Below are 19,319 nucleotides of genomic sequence, written 5' to 3' on the forward strand. Positions count from 1 at the left end.
TTCTGTGACACCTTTTTCCTGAGTTTAGAGATTTTCCTTAGTTTAAAGAAGCAGTTCCTTGTCAGGTGCTTACAGTGCTGCACTAATGACAGGTCTTTGTCATTGCTAACTCCCAAATTTCTAAGGCTTGATTTAGCAGACTGGCCTAAATCACTCAAGTACTGTTTAATTCCTGGAATTGAGTCAGCAAGGGCAATAATCAATGTTTCTTTTTTGTCTACATTGAGCTGCAGATAGTTATCGCTCAGCCATTGTTTTATTTCCACTAAACAATGGAGTAATGAGTTAAGCTTCTGGATCTCAGGCGGCTTAAAGCAGCAGTAAAGCTGGATATCATCAGCAAATAGGTGGTAAGAAACATCACTGAACCTTTGGATGATCTTTCCCAAGGGGATCAAATGTAGCAAAAATAAGACAGGACACAAAATGGAACCTTGGGGGACTCCACACAACAAATCTGCTGACTCAGACCTTATACTAAAGCTACACCCAGATAAATAAGAGGAGAACCACTGTTAGAACAAGGTCCAGGGCATGATACAAATAATGTTTGCATTTTGTGTAAAGCCTATTGAATCTAATAATGAAGTAAATATTTTTTGAGGTTGTTGTTTTCATCATCAACATGAAGGTTAAAGTCACCAACAATGAAACCTTTACCTGTACTAAGCACCAGATCCTTGGTAGTGCACACTTGTGGTTTTGTCTCATTAAACAGTATTTGATATGTAATTATTCAGCAGAGTTAGTTGAGTCTTGACTTAGAAGGAAAGCATATCATACCATATTAATTCAGATTTTGTGTAGATGTGTTGCAGCCTTCCAAGGTCTGCTAGACTAGCCCGCACAACCTGTACATAGCCATGTACAGATTACTCAATGTATGTTAACATTGATTTATTAAAACACAAAATCATAGTCACTTATAATAAAGCTAATGAATGGTTAACTTCTTAGTAGTACCACTACTACACTAAGAATATCATTACAAATAGCACATCATATTACATGGGTTGGTGTTTGAGTTTGAGAAAGGAGGATAGCTCGGTTGCAGAGCCTCCTGACAACCTGATGATGTGTGCTTGTGTGTGTGAATGTTAGCTGGAGCTGCATAAATTGAAAAAGTCCAAAGTGATTGCAAACTATTTGAGTCCATGTGCTTAGTGAATATACACACACAGATTGGGCCACAAAGAAAGAGTATGTGGTGAGAGAGAGAGAGAATGGGAATGCTGCAATTATTTTTAAGTCCATGGTGATGTCACCAACAGACTAGAATGTCCTATTGAGACCTTGCCATGTCTCAGCCTATAAAAGGAAGCACATAGCTCTTAGGGTGTGGTGAACGGTAGCCACTTTGGACTGAGAGATGACCGGAAGTCAGCAACTATTTCAGTTGACCTTGATGTTTTCAGACATGTAGTCTTGGTTCTTGGGCCATGTGACACATAGGATGGGAGCCCTTCAGGTACAGCTCTGGTGGTGTTTTCCTCCTTGCAATCACTAGAATATGATGATTCACTCTCCGCACAAGCATTATTGCTCTATGGCTCCAGCTGATAACCATTCACATCCCTTTTATGAAAAATGTCAAGCCATATTGTTTACTCATGAAACCCTGTCATTTAGGACCTCGTTCTACGTAACACTGTTTGTTTACTTACACCAGATAACCTGGAGTCTATGGGTGCTTTCACACATACCTCTTTGATCTGCACCCTGCCTTGTTTCCTCGGGTAGTCCGATCTTTTTTGCGATAGTGTGAAGGTTCACTTGAAGTCTGGTGCGGAGCAAACAAGTGAAGTCTGGTCCTCTGTAAAGTGTGGGTTTTGGTTCAACTCAAGCAAAGCATGGCATGGTTTTTGTGATGTGAGAAAGCAAACCTGCACCAAATACATTGAAACGCAGTTGTGACAGAGAAATTCCATCAGTGACTGGGCAGCAGTATGCAGCAATCACGCAAACTATTGTCACGGCAACAGGGACGCGCACACACAGACCCAGCGCTCCTGCAGGCAGAACACAAAGATCCATCCATCCATCCATCCATCTATCCATCCATCTATCCATCTATCCAACTATCCATCTGTCTTTCCATCTATTCATCCATCCATCCACACATTTCCACACTCTCTTCCGTATTACTCCCACATCATTAATTTCTTCTCTCTATTACCAAAACTGTTCACATAGTCAGACATGGGTGAACACTTGACTGATCTATGTTTCACCTTATACATTCTGACATCTTGACATATGATACAACTTTACTGGTGACATGACACCTCTGAACGCTGACAGGTAGGAGATGGAGCGGTTTATGTAGCACATTAGCGCAGGTTTTGGAATCATGTGGTTATGGGTTATTTTGAATTATTATTAATTACGTTTCTGGGAAGAGGGACCAAAAACAGGATGTGACAGTGACAACGCAACTCAGTCAGTGACTGGGCAGCGACACACAGCAATCACACAAACTGTTGTTCCATCAATGAGCACACACACACACACACACCCAGCGCTCCTACATCCTGCAGGCAGCACACATACATACATGTCAAAAACATTTCCACATTCATTGTGATTGTGGGTTATTTTGAATTATTATTAAGTACGTTTCTGGGGGATTTGTTTTAGGATTTCTTTTGAAAAATAATTTTTTTGTGACAGAAGTTTTGTTTTTGTCTTTACTGGAGACGAAAGTATTCTATCCAATAGGCGACCGACTGTTGTGCCTGCGTGACGTTGTTTAGAAAGTTTGATGCGCTTGGCAAAGAGTAGTGTGAAAGCAGACCAGACCAAATTAAAATGCATTAATGTTGCAGATGTACCACCTGAACCATACAAAGTGCATCGGACTATAATGTATATGTGAAAGCAACCTATGTCACATTCGGAAATGGCTGCTCATCATTAGTTCTGCCCCATGGAATACAAATGTTCAGAAAAAAAACCCTTTCAATGTGTTTTTTGATTGAATTTATTTGAAAATGGATAAATGATATCTGGCTGCATTGGTATGTAAAAAAGTGTTAGGAGCATAATAAGTTTAAATCTACTAGCATCATAAGCCTTTACCAACTGTCTCATCACAAGAGAGATACACTTTTTATTACATTTTGTATTAATGTCAATTCATTTGACACACAGAAAGAATTAGCGTTTCACTGGAGTATACCTGTCCATGCACAGCAGCCCGGACTGTTAACTATTTTCTTGTCTTTCTGACATCTCAGACAAACTGTAATATTTGATATACTTGACAATGATGATTTCAAATGCAATAGTGATGCTGACTTTTCAGGTCTAAAAATGATTTGAGAGCAATGAACAGTCTACTCTAACACACTGATGTAAAAAATTGATAGAGCCTCACCTGTCATTATGGTATGTAAAATACTAACATTGATACTCGAAAATCATGTTGTCCATTTGACAGTTTTATAAAAAAAATCTGAAAAGGACTGACTATGTCTCACCTGTGACCTCACTCTAGCTTCGATTCCGTTACCGTTGGAAATGTGCAATATTTAAATAGCGCAATAAAAACTGGTAATGGAAACATTTGAATTTTGAAAAAAACACTTAAATCAAGGGTGCCATGGTTACGGCCCAATTGCACATCTCATCCAGCCCGTGGATGATATGGTTGATTTTTATTTATTTAGTTTTTTTTATAATCTAATGTTTTATTTATTTTTGTGTCCACCAGCACACAAAATGTGAAATAAAACCATCCAGTCGTTTGTTTGTGGTCTGTGTAAGTCTTATAACACAGAGAAAATTGCCCCGTTTCACAGGTGAAATCAGGAATCAGTGTTGCCAAATCAGATGGACAATTTCCAGCCCAATCACATCTTAGAACAGCCCAAACACGAACCACGAATCTGGCAACACTGTGTTCGTAACACAATGCTACAAAGTGGTTTGGACTATGATAAATGGTAAATGGACTTGATTTATATAGCGCTTTATCACCACACTGAAGCAGTCCCAAAGCATTTTACATATCAGCTCATTCACCCAATCACTCTCACATTCACACACCAGTGGGACAGGACTACCATGCAAGGTGCTAGTCGACCACTGGGAGCAACTTAGGGTTCAGTGTCTTGCCCAAGGACACTTCGACACATAGTCAGGTACTGGGATCAAACCCCCAACCTCTCGATCAGAAGACGACCCTCCACCACCAGAGCCACGGTCGCCTTGAATGGACTATTCCTGTAATCTCTACATGAGATGATGACAATAAAGCAACGTAGCAGCTCCGTTAAGTGTTTGAAACAGCTGAAACAGCTGCTTTTACTGTTGGAGCTGCTGTTGCTGCACGGCACATACACTTCATAAAACAGTGTTTTTCTGACTCACAATAACAATATCCACTTAAATAGCCATGTGTTTTACTGTATTGTGCAGTTTTCTGGCTGAAAACAACAACAAGAGTGTGTGAATAGCAAAAAAAAGTTGCTAGTGATCAACTGTTTTGTGGAGTTATACAGTCTGTGGAGTCCGTGTCTATAGACACGCCCACTCAAACAGCCCGGTTTTAGAATTGGTCAAAAAGTGACTTTTCAGAGGCTAAAACTCCAGAAAACAGGCGGGTTTGGTAAAATAAACCTCAAATATTATGCTTTTGGGGTTCTCAGAACAAATAGACATGGGTGAAAAATAGCACAACATGTCCCCTTTAATTTTGGTGGAATCCGTCAGTTGGTCTGCAGCTGAGCTAAGCTGGTGAAAGTTAAAAGGTATCTGGTAAAGTAAAATGTAGCTGAAGAAGGCTTGTCTCCCCATTTATCATAATCCTGTGTGATATGGGTGGGAGGGAATAAAAGGGGTTGGGGTCGAGTGATGTAAGCTGTACAGTAGGCTAGTGCCATAAGCATGGGTGTGTGGAAATGTGGGTTGGAGTTTATTGGTGATGACTGGAAAAGTTAATCTACCATCTGTTATTGAGCCAATGTCATGTTTTAAAAGAGGTCAAATTTGGCTATTTTTTCAAGAACCTTTTTGTTTTACTAATTCCTACTGGATATTCAGTCACTTGGTCTATTGAGGGATTACTTTATTCTAGCACTTACTTTCTGTGATCCAATTTCACCCTGGCGCCACTGACTTAAATATTGCTAAAAAGTTTTTATGCTTTCATGAGAAGGAATTTCAGACGTTTTGATATTGAAATGTGTTGCAAAGGCACTATGGAAATACTTTTTCCAAAAATACCTGTCACAGAATATGACGTACCTGGTCACGTGACCACTTTTCTCCAGGAAAACATGGCGCGGTACGTGTGGACAGAAGAGGAGACCGGGACATTTCTTAACATTAAACTTAAAAATTATTACTGCCACCTTAGTCGTGAAACAACAAAGGAATACAGAGTGTTATAAGGAGGTTCTGTGTCCATCTTCCTGCAGCAAAGTCTGGCGAGATGAGATTTTGTGGGAGCTACGAGGCACCTGCCCAAAACAACGTTCAATGGAAACACATTCAAAGTGCAATTATACTTTGTCGACATGTAGAAATATCGCTTTTATTTTATAATCACAATATGTATTGTCTTTATACATCATCATATAACAAAAATACATTTGGACATGTACAGTTTCAGTGCAAAAATACACAATATATGCAAGAATATACAATAGCAGAATACAAGTACAAAAAAACAACTGCTGTTATGTTGCACATTCAAGCTTCTATCGGGTTCATTATTTGTACATCCAACTCCAGAGGAGTCAGTGACTCACCAGTCATGCACTGCACCACATATTCACTAGTGGAGACAGGCCTAAAGAATTAGGGACAGAGAGTGTGTGTGTGTGTGTGTGTGTGTGTGTGTGTGTGTGTGTGTGTGTGTGTGTGTGTGTGTGTGTGTGTGTGTGTGTGTGTGTGTGTGTGTGTGTGTGTGTGTGTAATTATGTCTTACACACAACGGTGAGATGTCCATGGCTTTTCCATCCCTTTCAACCTGAGAGCACAGTTTTATGCTATGGCACCCAGCAATGTTTTCTGGATCATCCAGAGTAAGTCGATAAAAGGCCAGTACCAACAGACAAGGCAGGCATCTGCTTGTGTCTCCAGGCTAATAGGCATACTACAACTTGCAGGAGGGGCAAAAGGCAGTATTTTTTTTCTAATGTTCAGCCAATGAAAGTCAGTAGGTCTGCAAAATTGGGCCTGCATCTACCAGGAGATGGAAATAGTATGCAAGCAACTTTGACAGAAACTGTGCTTAACTATATTCAATAATATTGAAATTGTTTTGATTTTTTTACATTGAAATATTGGACAGGTCCTCATTATTCATGCCATAATGGCAATAGGTTTTGTGGGTAAAGTTTGGCTGGTGGCTTGGTTTGTGTGTGAACATTACATTGTAATTGGCCACAAATGTAGACATACCAGCCCATCATTGCCCGATCTGGTTAGATCTCAGAAGCTAAGCAGGTCTGGGCCTGGTTAGTATTTGGATGGCAGACCACTGAGAATTCCAGGTGGGGGCAGTGGGGGACAGTCGCTCCAGTGGTATCTGTCATTGTGTCCTTGGGCAAGACACTTCACCCACATTGCCTAGTATTTATGTGAGTGTGTGTGTGTGTGTGAGTGACTGTTGGTGGTGGTCGGAGGGACCAATGGTGAACTATGGCAACCTCATGTCCGTCAGTCTGCCCCAGAGCAGCTTTGGCTACAATAGTAGCTTACCACCACTAACTGTGGAGTGAAAAAAAACCCTTACTTCTGTAAAGCGCTTTGAGTGTCTATGATAAAGCGCTATATAAAATCTAATGCATTATTATTATTGGCTGATGCTTCACTCGTCTTTATGAAAAGTGCCTCCACAAATCATGTTTGTTTGGATTTTATCTTTATTGGTTTTAATACTAACTTGAGATATTGATGTAGTTTTGCTTTATTTTGCAAATGTTTTAGAAAAATATTTTGTTAAATGTTATAGAATATATTTAATATTATATCTATAGTGTTGGTAGTTATGGCTCAATCAATGTGAACTACAAGTGGGATTAGTAATGTCTCGTTGATAACCTGGAATTGCAACAACCTTTAATTGCATCTCTTAGAAACACGGAGAAACGTTGAGATACGCAAGTGAATACAGACTTGCCCTTACTATGTCGTTCCACACCCCAACCACCCACCCACCCCTTCCCTCTCTCTCTCTCTCGCTCTCTCTCCCTCTCTCATTCACTATCACAAACACACATACATGAACAAACACACACACAGTCACTTATCTATTTGACTTGACAGTTGTGTGGCAGAGAGGACATAGGAGGTTGTTAAACTCTCTGTATGAGATAGTGTTTTCTTCCTGCGAGGCAGAGCCACCTATTAGCCTTACAAATAGGACTCCTTCTATCTCCGTCTCCTCCTCTGTGTCCATCATTGACTTGCCAAGTGTCAGATGTTCCTGTCATCTTCTGATGGACCTTCATCTGTCTCCCTAATGGGAATTCCAGAGTGTTTTTTTTTCTTTTTTTTTTTACCCAGCCCTCGTTTCAAATGTCCATTACAAGAACCAAAAAAACCTTGATTTTATTCATTTTTCTTTTTCAGTATAATGTTGCATAATGTCTCCGCTCTGTAACTCTAACCAAATTGTGCTCTCTCTCCTCTCTACCCAATTCCCCCCTTTTCCCTTTTTTTTCTTAATTTCAATAGAGATGTGAAAAGTATCCAAGACTAAAGCCTTGCTTGTTTCGACACAACCTCCATCTGCACAGGTAAAAAGCTTTTCTGTTTCCTTTTTGGGCACCATCTGCTTTCTGTTTCGTTCTGTTTTCTTTGCTTGTCAATGCCAACCTTTGCAGGTAGATGAGAGGCCATCGGCAGAAACATTTAGCTAGACGATTAAACAGAAAATTGCAGCCAACAGATATTCTGTGTCGCAAAGAAATGTTTCAACCCACGCACACACCTCTACGAACAGGATATTCATCATAGTATATCATGACTGAGTGTCTACTTATATTGGACTGTAATAAAGAAATCCCATTTCAATTCCCTTTCAAAAGCAAATGGGAGCTGTCAAAGACTCGAGTTGAAGTCATTAAAGGACAACCACGTGCGAGGAAAAAATGTACAGTATGTACACCCAAACTAAAGCTATATGACACATTCTGGATTTTAATTCAGCCTCTAGTTTATTGAGAATTGTTTTAACCTTTTTTTTTTAATGAGGAGTGTTTATAAGTGCTTTTTGAGTCATTATGAGTTTATAGGCAGAGGATGCTGGAGGGGCAGATGCTCAATTTTACAACATTAGCAAATGGAAAAGTGTCATAAATATTCACTCATACAAGAGGCGAATGCTTGTTATAACATAGTATCATTGTGGCTGTGCTGTTGTAGTGCAGTTTAGAGCAGTTGTTAATGCAGGTCTAGATACTCCCATAAGGGTAACATCCAACCTGCATCCAGTCTTGCATACACAGCAGTTTTCGCTATTAATCCTACAAACACTTGATGGGAATATTGGTAACCTGTGTGTGATTATATTTTTTTTTCCCAGAAGGTGCACAGATTTGCTTAGACAGTGCCATAATTTTAGCCTGGAACAATTCCAGATTCAGCCCCTGTAATACAGATAGTTTTCCATGTGTATTTCCAAGCTACTGTAATATACCTTGCCTGTTTTGCATCTATTAAGAACCAATTAAGTAATGGGCCATGTGCAGGATTCTTTCGAAAACTCATTCATTATTATATTGTACGATTTAACAGATGAACCTGAGATAGTGAAGCAAAGTTAGTCACCCCTAGTATTCAAGGTTGTAAGAGATGGTTATTGAAAATTACTTATTAAATATGTGAATCAGCATAAGTTAATAATACCTTTTTTAAAACTAAATGTATCCTTTATTGAAAGTGACATTCTACACAACCAGTTAGGGTTAAGGGACTTGCAAGAGTTCCCGGGTTCAAATTCCGGACAAGCCCCGAATTTTATGTTACGCCCCAGTCTAGGAGCTCCAGGACGCAACATAAAAACATAATCTAAAAAAAATCTCAGTCTCCAAAAACCACTGACAACAGCTTTCAATAATTAACACAAATTTATTCTTGAACAAAAAGAGGCCTGCCCAGCAGGTACAAAACTATACAATAAACAAGAATATACTAAGAAACGGAAAACAGCACAAAATGCAGGAACTCAGAAACACAAACCAGGCAGCAAAAAGACAACAAGAGCACAACCTGAACACTACATAATACGGCTAGGGCCGTAACATCATAGCAATGATTCAGGTTGGATTCAAACCGGTCATCCTCTGGTTACAAGCCCGCTTTCTTGACCATTGCGCTACCACTGCATATTTCTGAGCTAAGAACTATGAGCTTTCCCTTACTTCTACAACATTCAGCATTCTGGGAGGCAGGCAGCCTTTAAGTTTAAGTTTAAGACCTCCAACAACTCTCCCCTCCGACCCTCTCAACAGCCAGTGACTCAGTAGGTTTCTACATCACAACCCTGAGCGGCCGCCTGGATGTCCATGCCCCTGTGAAGATCAGAACGGTAAGGTTTTCATGCTCTGCCCCCTGGTTTACCAGTGAGTTGAGGGAAATGAAGGTATGGAGCGGTGTCTCTTGGCATCAGGACCCACCGTGCACAGTGTAGCCTACAGAGAACACCAAAAGGCCTACTCCAAAGCACTTAAGGACACACAGTCCCGTTTCTATTCCAACCTCATCAGTAAAAGCCCTGGCAATTCCAAACAGCTCTTCTCAACTATACACAATCTCCTAAAACCCCAAACACAGGCATGCGGAGAGACTACAGAGAAGCAGTGCAATGACTTCATGTCTTTTTTCAGAGCTAAGGTTGATGGCATTCACTCTCTCCTCCATGACTCTCCTATTTCCCCTGCTCCAGCTGTCGTTCCACAGCTTGAAGTCCTCCAGCCTCTCAGAGGTTTTTGTATCACCACACAGCAAGAAGTTGAGCGCATCATCGGGAGGATGAAGAGCTCTCCCTGTGCACTGGATCCCTTCCCCACAACCCTGGTGAAGGCTAACATCCATGCCATTGCCCCCCTCATCACCAGTGCCATAAACCTCTCCTTACAGGCTGGCTTTGTTCCTTTAGCTCTCAAAACTGCCATCATCACTCCCCTTCTGAAGAAACCCACTCTGGACCCAGAAGCCCTCAGTAGCTACAGGCCCATCTCCTTCCTCCCATTCCTCTCCAAGGTGCTGCAGAGGGTAGTTACTGCACAGCTCCAAACCCATCTCAAAGACAGCAACATTTTTGAGAAATTCCAGTCTGGGTTTCGGTCAGCTCACAGCATCGAGAGAGCCCTAGTAAGGGTCACCAACGGCCTGCTGATGGCGGCGTATGTTGGCTGTCCATCTCTTCTTGTCCTCCTTGACCTATCAGCAGGATTTGACACAGTAGATCATGCCATCCTCCTGGATCATCTGCAATCCACCATTGGTCTTCGCGACATGGCCCTGAGCTGGCTCCAGTCCTATCTGGCAGGTCGGACTGAGTGTGTCGCCCTTGATGGCGCTAAATCCTCTACCCAGCCAGCCACCTGTGGTGTCCCCCAGGGATCTGTCCTTGGCCCGCTTTTATTAATTTTATTCATGCTCCCCCTTGGTCATGTAATCAGCAAGCATGGCGTGTCATTCCATTGCTATGCCGATGACACGCAGCTCTACATCAGAGTGGAGCGTCACCCCTACAACACTTTTATCATCTTCATCATTAGCCACACTGACAACCTATCTGGAGGAGACCTAGGCGTGGATGAATCTCAACTTCCTACAACTCAATAGTTCCAAAATCGAAGCCATGCTGGTCGACACTCCACATCAGGTTCAAACATCCCCCATAACCTCTATCACCTTTGCTGGCCAGGAAATTCCACTTTCTGCAGTAGTCACCAACTTGGGTGTGAGAATGGATTCTCACATGACATTTGACACACATATCAAGCAGCTGTGCAAAAACTCCTTCTACCACCTGAGGAACCTCGCTAAACTCCGCCCCACACTTTCTCTGCTCGACGCTGAAAAACTGGTACACGCCTTTGTCTCCTCCAAGCTAAACTATTGTAACGCTCTCCTCATCGGGATCCCGAGCAAGAGCATTCACAAGTTTCAATACATCCAAAACAGTGCTGCTAGGATCCTGATTGGGGTGCACAAATATGATCATATCACCCCCATCCTGAAATCATTGCACTGGCTCCCTCTGGAACAAAGGATCGAATATAAGATCTCCCTCCTCACCCACCAGTGTGTACACGGAAATGCCCCAGCCTACTTAAAGGAACTCCTTTTCCCCCACCCTCCGTTCCGGCAAAGCTCCCCTCCTGAAGATCCCCGGAACCAAGCTGTGCAGCATGGGTGATCGAGCCTTCTGCTCAACTGCTCCCAGACTGTGGAATGCTCTCCCTGACCATCTGAGAGCTCCACAGAATGTGGATTCTTTTAAACGCTGCCTAAAGAGTCACCTTTTTACAAAGGCCTTCCCGTAGCCTTTCTTTTATGCCTCATTGTTTTTGGTTTTAAACTGTTTTACTCATCATATTTATTGTAGGTCTTAGGCTTTCTTTGTAGCAGTTTTCTTTTATGTAAAGTGCAATAAGAATAAAATGTATTATTATTATTATTATTATTATTATTATTATTATTATTAGTTGCATTCCAAATATGAGGGTATTTGTGTCAAAATGCTTGTCCATTGTTTTAGGTGATTATTGTCCTCTGCATTTTCTGTTGGATATTGACTTGACTCACCCATGGCCATTATTTAAAATAACCTTGATATACCAGTCTATCCCTGGGCCAACACACACATTTACTCCTATGGGCAAACTATTTCAATCTTTGTGTGGGGAAAAAACACACTTTGATGGAGTTAAGAAATGGAGAATATATTTGTGAGCTTCAAACCACTGCCTGATTTATTTGCCAGGTACAGTATTGTTCTAAACTGTACCTGGCAAATAAAGCATTCTGATTCTAATCCTGATTGTGACAGCAATTGAAACTCATGTTACTTCAACATATATCTCTCATCCACTCGTGTCCCTTCATAAGAGATTACGTCACTGTAGTGTGTAAAAGACAATGACAAGAGGTCAGTGTTATAGGGTCCTATAATGGGCACACATTCTCTGAAATGGCAGCACACATAGTGATTTTTCTTTTTCTTTGGCCTGGAACATTAACTGTAGCTCAATGTCCAATCAAAATTCTCTCATGCCCACTTACTTTACCATGATTGAAGCCTATTTTCTGTGTGTGCCTGTGTGTCTAGATGGATGGATGAATAGATAGATAGATAGATAGATAGATAGATAGATAGATAGATAGATAGATAGATAGATAGATAGATAGATAGATAGATAGATAGATAGATACAATAGATAGATAGATACAATAGATACAATAGATACAATAGATAGATAGATAGATATGTAGATACAATAGATAGACAGATAGATAGATAGATAGATAGATAGATAGATAGATAGATAGATAGATAGATAGATAGATAGATAGATAGATAGATACAATAGATAGAATCAGAATCAGAATCAGAATCAGAAATGTTTTATTTGCCATGTACAGTTTTGAGGACAGTACAAGGAATTTGACTTGGTGGTTGGTGCACAAAACAAGCAACAAAAAGAAATAAAAGAAATAAAAACAAAACAACAAAGAACAACCCAGCAACAATAATAATAATAATAATGATAAATATAAAGGATGAGGGATAAATAAAGGATAGATAGAGAATAAAGGATAAATAGGATAAATATAAATATAAATATATATATACAGTGCAGCAGGTATCAAGCTGGTGGAGGTGGTGATCGGGTGGGGGGGGGGGGGGGGGGTTCAGTGGGTGACTTGGGGTGTGTTCATGTGGATGGTGGCAGAGGGAAAGAAGCTGTTTTTGTGTCTGGAGGTTCTGGTCCTGATGGACCGAAACCTCCTACCAGAAGGGAGAGATTGAAACAGTTTATGACCGGGGTGGGAGGGGTCGGCCACAATCTTTCCTGCACGCCTCAAAATCCTGGAGGCGTACAGGTCCTGGAGGGAGGGCAGATTGCAGCCGATGACCTTCTCTGCAGAGTGGATGATACGCTGCAGTCTGGCCTTGTCCTTGGCCGTAGCTGCAGCGTACCAGATGGTGATGGAGGAGCAGAGGATGGACTGGATGATGGAGCTGTAGAAGTTCACCATCATCTTTGTTGGCAGACTGAACTTCTTCAGCTGCCGCAAAAAGTACATCCTCTGCTGAGCTTTTTTGATAAGGGAGCTGATGTTCAGCTCCCACTTGAGGTCCTGAGTGATGATGGTCCCCAGGAAGCAGAAGTACTCTACAGAGCTCACTGTAGAGTCTCCCAGGGTGAGGGGGGTGAGGGGGGCTGGGTTCTTCCTGAAGTCTGCTATCATCTCCACTGTCTTTAAAGCATTGAGCTCCAGGTTGTTCTGGCTGCACCAGGACACCAGCCGGTCTGTCTCCCACCTGTAGTCGGACTCGTCTCCATCAGCGATGAGACCGATGATGGTCGTGTCGTCTGCAAACTTCAGGAGTTTGACCGACTGGTGAGAGGAGGTGCAGCTGTTGGTGTACAGGGAGAAGAGCAGAGGAGAAAGAACACAGCCCTGAGGAGATCCAGTGCTGATGGTCCGGGGAGCAGAGATGGTTTTTCCCAGCTTCACGTGCTGCTTCCTGTCAGACAGGAAGTCTGTGATCCACCTGCAGGTGGAGTCTGGCACGTTCAGCTGGGAAAGCTTGTCCTGAAGGAGAGCTGGGATTATTGTATTAAAAGCAGAGCTGAAGATAGATAGATAGATACAATAGATAGATACAATAGATACAATAGATAGATAGACAGATAGATAGATAGATAGATACAATAGATACAATAGATAGATAGATAGATAGATAGATAGATAGATAGATAGATAGATAGATACAATAGATAGATAGATAGATAGATAGATAGATAGATAGATAGATAGATAGATAGATAGATACAATAGATAGATAGATACAATAGATAGATACAATAGATACAATAGATAGATAGATAGATAGATAGATAGATAGATAGATACAATAGATAGATAGATAGATAGATAGATAGATAGATAGATAGATAGATAGATAGATAGATAGATAGATAGATAGATAGATACAATAGATAGATAGATACAATAGATAGATAGATAGATAAATTGTTTTACACTGCAAACCCTATTACACCTCACTGAGTTTTTTAGTCTTTAATTACAAATATATATTAGTGTTTTTGCACATTAAGGTTGAAATCAGAATTCTTTCAAAACCAAAAACTTTTTTGATAAGTCATCAATAATCTCGATCTTTGCAGTCCTGCACCACCAGTGTTTAAAAGCTTGGTTTTATAGCATTTTTACAAAAATCTTGTTTTTAGGATATTTCTTGACAGAGATCGGCAGTTCTCCTTCCCTGTGCTTGGTTTTCATACCAGCAGGAGTAAATTCCTTAACAGATTGTTGGTCCAGACATGTGGTAAAACAGACGCCAGCTCATAAATGATCACCAGTCCCTGAGTGATCAATCACTTGGCTGTTATGAGTCACAGTATGTAATGGTGTGTGATGATACAATTGCTGCTGCTGTGATGTTAACGAAAGGTGAAAATCAGGGACAGAGCCGATTTTATTTCATTGTACACAACAATGATTTAGATTTTTCTTTGCTCGAGGTGGGTTTAGCTGTGTAATATCTACTTGTTAATTAAGGGCACTAACAAGTCTGCATGTGAGCTTGAGTTGATAAAAGTTTCCTTTTTTTTTGTTGCAGTTTTAAATTTTTAGTGTTTAGGATTTATTTCACGTATAGTAGGTTTGGTGGCACACTAAGCTTTATTGTAAAATTAATGGCAGACTAAGGCTTTCTTAGATGACATTTCCTTTGCTTTGGCTTATCTGGTGAATTGATTTGGTTCTTGGGTACCCAGTTGCTTTTATTAGAAACCAGTTTATTTTCCCTGTCTTTGTAGGTCTAGGAGTCCCGTTTTCAACTGCACACCTATGTCTTCTTGCTATCTGTTTCCACTCAGGTGTGCCTCATCTCCTAATGGCCTTCCCTGCACCGTTTAAAGGAGTGTTTGGTCACATTGGATGCTATTTTGGTAGCGCAGTGACCATAGAACTTTCAGAACCCAATTTATTTTACTTCGTCAAGATGTGGTCAGAAGGTGTGCTCTCCCTCATGATTGTGCCCACTTTTTTCATGTTGGATTATATTCTCCTATTATTCATGGGCGTGGTGGAGTAAATAAACCTCCCAAAGGAGAAGAGTTTATTCAGACACCCAGCGAGGACTGCTCCTGCATGACTCGACCTCAACTCAATCACAGCTCATTGTTATTTCTTCATGGTTCATAAGGGAAATGAATGATAATGAATGTTAAGCAGTTAATAAATGAGACACATATACAAACAAAGCCATAGCGTAGGCACCCACCAGCACCCGCACCAATATCAGCTCAGGCCACATCACAGGATATATAATCCATCTGTCAGTTTACAGCTGTTTGAATTAAAGCAGAACTAAGTAACTTTTTCACTTTAATAAATATTTCTCGTAGTCTCTGTGAGGGTAATACAAGTGTTTATGGGGTGACTGGGGGGTCTTTCATCCCTCCCTGCTGTCTCTGTCTTTCCTGCCCCCGACCTGGTGGCAAGACGTACTGCTTTATGGCAGCCCAATACAAACTAATACTAGATTATGACCAGCCCCATGTCTACAAATTCACTTTTCCCATGCAGTTACAACTCAGCATTAACACAGCAATCACACACAGTGTTGTTGCAGCAACAGGCACGCACACACTCATAACCCAGCGCTCCATCAGGCAGCACACACACAAACATCCATTCATCAATTGTGTGCTGCTTTGTCAGCACACAAACACGTCACACACAGTTCCACACTCTCTTCCTCATACTGTTCACATGGTCACATGGGACTATGTGTGTGAAAGCACCCTTAGTGTCACTGTTGTGGAGTGGGGCAGACGGCGGGGGATGCAGAGTTTTTACGACAGAGACTTAACCAAAAGAGACCTTTAGGGCGACCACTAAGTGCAAGTTACTTAATTCTGCTTTAAGGAGAAGAAGGCAGCAGCCTGTATTTAGAACTTAGCAAAATAGGTCTATGTTGTAACATCAGCAGTGTATTGGCTAATATTATTATCATTATTGTTGTTGTTTTTGTTAGTTTGATCATTTTGAGTGATGTTTCACGTTTTGGCACAAATAATACAAACGTTCACATTATTACAAATAAACTGATGATGCAATGATTGGAACCTGTGGTAATGTAAAGGTATGTATGTAATTTAAATGATATTGGTAAAATAAAAAAACAACAGTTTTGTTTAAAATAATGAATATTTGTAAAAAACAAAACAAAACAAAAAAACAATTAATTAATTAATTAATTAATTATTTAATATAGATGTCCTGACTGACTTCCAGGAAACAGGTGGAAATATTCTCCTGGTAAAGCAGAAGACCGTTTTACAGAGCTGCATTTAGACTAGCTGACTTGATATCATTAAAATCTTCCAATATTTCTTGGCTTTGGTTTAAGCTCCACTGAACACCCAAATTAGATGAAGCAGCAGACAGAACCGGTCCAAATGGATTTATTGATGAAGCACATCAGCCGAAGACATATCAGCACTCACTTCTCATGACTACAGCGCATTATTTATCCATAAATCTACCTGAATACACCAGGTCAATGTGTGCTGCCATGGACTTGGGTTCACCAACCTATGTTTCATGAAGTCATTGCTCTAAGTAAAAATACTTACACCTTTGGAATCAATATCTATGTTAAAAAGTCACCTTTCTCTCTTTTTGCCTTCATGCTAAAATTGTTACAAATTATTTTCATTCCATTTTCATTTCTTAAAATAACAAACACTCCCACAGTGGTGGCTTTGTTTTTCAACTACTCTCTGAGACATTATGCAGAATGAAGTGAAATAATCCTTTCAGTAAAGCAGTGATTGGCTTTTTCTATCAAAGGAATCACAGTTTTTACTTTGTGGCTCAGAGCAACAGCTGTCAATGTTCTGTCAGCAAATCCCCACCCCCTGTTAAAGAAGAGGGGGGGTCTGAACATATGCAGGTCTCTCAGATTTATGGACACAGGTCAGATAGTGGAGTCCAGAGCTCACATGGTGATGCCGCTTTTAGCTGTTATGCTTCAAAGAAGTGGAACAAACTGCCAGCAGAGCTGAAGTCAAGATCTAATGTGAACATTTTTAAATCAAAGTTAAAGGCACTGTTTTTCTCTACTGCGTATGATTAGGAGGAAGACTTTTGGTCATGTTGTTATTGATGTTTGTTGATGATTTTAAATGTTTTTACTGACAATTTTAAATGTTTGGTTGCAGACTTTAATGTTCTTATTGATTTTAAACTGTTGCCTGTTTCACTTTTTGATCATGTAAAGCACAATGAGTTGCCTTGTGTATGAAATGCGCTATACAAATTAATTTACCTTGCCTTGATGAATTGCAACACAATTCTCTAAAGGCATTTTTGAGATAATGTGAAAATGAGAACTAAGTAATCAGTAAGTGATGAGCACAACATACCAATGGAGAAATTCATTACTAAAATTATTGACAGATTATCTTTGTTATGTATCTTCTTCCACATCACGCTTTATTATCTTGAATCTAATGATTTTGATGTTGGGTTGAGTTGTAGCACCGAGAGTCATTTTATCAACGGATGCAAGCATTAGGGAAATAATTTCTTGCATTGTAGCTTCATTATGATCAGTGTTTATGTGTGTGTGTGTGTGTGTGTGTGTGTGTGTGTGTGTGTGTGTGTGTGTGTGTGTGTGTGTGTGTGTGTGTGTGTGTGTGTGTGTGTGTGTGTGTGTGCATGTGTAAATGTAGCGTAAAGCTCTTTGAAACCACTGGGGTTATAAATGTGTACTACTAGTATGGACTTTACATGTAAAGTCTTTTGAATTTGAAGTGAATGTATCTCTCCTTTAATGAAAGATCAGTCCAGGTCATAGGGAGCTTGGACAAAATTGATTGTTCTCTGTTTACCAGTCAGGTCACGGTTCAGCTATAAACTTGAAATCAGGTTAATGACCAACAGAATGCAAAGAGTTATCTCTGCAAGATAATGAATTATCCACTTTTAACAGGAATTGAGGGGAGTCAAGTCATCTTGGAGGAATCTTTTGGTTCAAGAACTTTGGGCCTACACTGTGGTCAAGATAATCAGGGTTGTGCCAACTGGGAGAGAACTGTGGGTTAGACAGAAAACCTGCTGTAAAGGTTATGTCCCAGTCAGCCTGGAGCACTCGGTCCTTTGAGTTCCTTCATAATGAAACTGCTTCTATGCGGACTACATAATTAAAAGTAGTGGTACCAAACTAATATTTACTACATGACCCGTGTAAGGCAGGGAGAAAAACCTCAAGCAGCCTGGTTGGGCAAATAATTTGCATAAGGAAAGTAAATTAGACGAGTTTGAGTAATATTAGGGGTGAGGCTTGCCTGGGACATACTGGCAGGAGCATGACTGCCATTTTGTGACTACCAAGGCAGCTGTGGCTACAAAAGTAGCTTACCACCACTAAGTGTGATATAAATCAAATGCATTATTACAATTCAAGACTTTACTCTGACCATATGTGTCTAGTTAAAAACATCTGCCTATACTAACAGTATCTTAGTCAGAAGTTGGTCACCAGTTAAAACAAACACTTGTTAAATTGAAACGGCGTTTATCAGACACTTTTAACAGAAACCCTTTGTAAAGTTTTGTTTGTCTACTAAAAGCAGATTTTTAACATTGTAAATAATCTTATGGGAACTAAAATACAGGTTCAGGTGACCTTTATTCAGCACACCTTTTCTGTGAAATACCTAAAGTCATCACTAATTTGTAAGAATGTGTTGCGTCTTGTGGTGTGGATGGTGATGACAAAAAAGGTGGTGTAGAAAAAGTCTTCAGGACAATCAATGTCCTAAACAAGTAACAAAAAATAAGATGTGCTGAGAGCGGCCCAATCAATGCGAACTCTGTGCTGGTCCGGGGAAGGCAAACCGTATACATCATCAGGGGTATGTCTTTAACAGTAGCACATCACCATATAAGGAATCAACTTAGTTCTGGGCACTAGTAATGAGGAAAACAGTCTATTAATGAAATAGAAACTTGGACTGGAATACAAGCTGTCTAGCAACAGCAGATACAGTGTGAACAAAATTAATGAATGCATGTCATACATCTGGTAT

General features: G+C 40.4%; 1 protein-coding gene across 2 annotated transcripts in view; it reads left to right on the forward strand.

Moving 5' to 3' along the window:
• Positions 1–19,319, forward strand: part of LOC114464516 (protein ELFN1-like) — a 314,605-nt gene that overhangs the window by 236,887 nt on the left and 58,399 nt on the right. The window contains exon 1 of one of the 2 annotated variants that reach the window (XM_028448782.1): positions 7,691–7,748. The exons of the other annotated variant lie outside the window; for it this stretch is intronic. The gene's annotated coding sequence lies outside the window, so the exon portion shown is untranslated. Of the gene's footprint in view, positions 1–7,690; positions 7,749–19,319 lie in introns of those variants that run through there. 2 annotated transcript variants of the gene reach the window in all.

Source organism: Gouania willdenowi, chromosome 1 (assembly GCF_900634775.1).
Source record: "Gouania willdenowi chromosome 1, fGouWil2.1, whole genome shotgun sequence".
In the NCBI taxonomy this organism is placed as follows: domain Eukaryota; kingdom Metazoa; phylum Chordata; class Actinopteri; order Blenniiformes; family Gobiesocidae; genus Gouania; species Gouania willdenowi.